Below are 1,876 nucleotides of genomic sequence, written 5' to 3'. Positions count from 1 at the left end.
CCCTCTTTTATGACTTTTTGCCACAGTTTTTAAATGAATGACTGCAGTTGTTAAGCGAATCATGCAGCTATTAAGACAATCTGGGCTTCTCTCATTAACTTGTCGGGAACCCCTGGGAAGGTTACAAACAGCAATCATGTGACCCCGGGACAGTGTCATCAATATAGGCCAGTTCCAAGTGGCCAAATTTTGATTGAGTGACCATTGGGATGCTGCAATGGCTGTAAGTGGGAAAACTGGGCATAATTCACTTTTTTCAGTGCCTTTGTAACTTGGAACAGTCACTAAACAAAACAAGAAGCCATCTTCCTGGCTAATCAAGTCCTTAAACAAAAGAGAAGCAGATGCGTTGATGGGGTCTTTACTGGATTGCTCCCAGTCTCATAGATCAGTGGTTCTTAACCTGGGCAATATCGCCCCCCGCGGGGGGGGGGGAATGGAACCAAAAGGGACAATATGGGGGCAATGGAGCGGGGGCAAAGGAATGGAAGGGGGCGATATGTGGGCAATGGAGCGAGTTATTTTGGGAACACTTTTGAGACTTTTTTCGTACAGTGAACCGCTGTATATCTGTCGTACAAAAACATCCACTCGCTATTAGTGGATTGAACTGTGTTTTAAAATGTTCCTCCAGCTAGCTTCAGTACAGAATGCCATACATATGTGAATACGCATCGCTCTTCTTCATGCGTGTTGCGCAGCAGCCTCTCTCACTCTACCCATACAGTGGAGCGCCATTGGCCAGAATGGGCAGTGATGGAGGAGTGAGCGCGTCTTTCAAAACATCGCATGCTGAGTGGCTGTCCCCTGTGATGTCAGCTGTAATGTCAGCATAACTGTTGAAACTAGGTTTATCGGCGTCCACGTGTGTTTTATAGTGTTCCAGTGCAGTCGGAAATCTAATTTGCAGTTGGTGCCTTTCATTTCGAAGACCTCTCAGCATGGGCGAGAAGAGGAAGTGTCGCCAATATTCGACGGAATACCTAAAATTGGGATTCATTCCATCTCCTTCCAACGTACAGCTTCCGTTTTGTCTTCTTTGTGAGAAAACATTTTCAAATGAAGCGATGAAGTCTTCCCGACTGAAAGACCATTTGGTAAGAATTCATTCGGATAAAGCCGTCAAACTGGTATCGTTTTTCCAATCCTTAAAGGCCAAGTTTGTGGGTCGCAGCACTGTTGAGAAGTTATTTGGAAAATCGTCACTCAACGCCAACAAGGGGCTCATTTGTTCCTATGAAGTATCTTTGTTGATAGCGAAATGTGGCAAACCTCACATTATCGGAGAAACGCTGATTTTACCAGCAGTGAAACAGATTGTTGCCACCATGTTGGGGCCCAGCGCAAGCACTTTCACACAATCAATTCCTTTGAGCAATGACACCGTATCAAAAAGAATGGATGAAATGGCTGCTGAAGTGGAAGAAAGGCTTATTGACACCTTGAAAAGTACAGAATTCGTGATGCAGATTGATTGATGAGTCAACGATTCGTGAAAAGGAAGCCTTGTTATTGGCTTATGTCCGTTTCATCAATGGAAAGGAAGAGATCGGGGAAGAACTGTTATTTGCTCGAAATTTAGCCACCCACACAAAAGGTTCTTCAATATTTAAAAAGGTTGAAGAGTTTTTTTAATGAGAAAAACATCCCTTTGACAAATGTCGTGGCATGTACAATCGACGGACTGTATCCATGGTCGGACGATATCGCGGATTTCAAGCTCATCTAAAATCAGTTGTATCTGGAGTTATGATTGTCCATTGCGTCGTTCATAGACAGCACCTTGTCTCAAAAAATTTGAGTGGCAGTTTACACGAGTCTACACGTTACATCATTAACGCTGTGAATAAAATTAAGTCGAATGCCTTGAACAACT

At 43.7% G+C, this 1,876-nt stretch overlaps 1 pseudogene; it reads left to right on the top strand.

Annotated features, from left to right (window-relative positions):
* The first annotated feature begins 941 nt into the window (after positions 1-941).
* On the top strand, positions 942-1,635 carry LOC148049253 (SCAN domain-containing protein 3-like; annotated as a pseudogene).
* Positions 1,636-1,876: the final 241 nt, after the last annotated feature.

Source organism: Thamnophis sirtalis, unplaced genomic scaffold (genome assembly GCF_051295495.1).
Source record: "Thamnophis sirtalis isolate CommonGarterSnake01/CBP01778 unplaced genomic scaffold, rThaSir2_p1.2 scaffold_2, whole genome shotgun sequence".
NCBI lineage: Eukaryota > Metazoa > Chordata > Lepidosauria > Squamata > Natricidae > Thamnophis > Thamnophis sirtalis.
The sequence above is the reverse complement of the archived record's forward strand: the minus strand, read 5'-3'. Positions and strand labels throughout refer to the sequence as shown.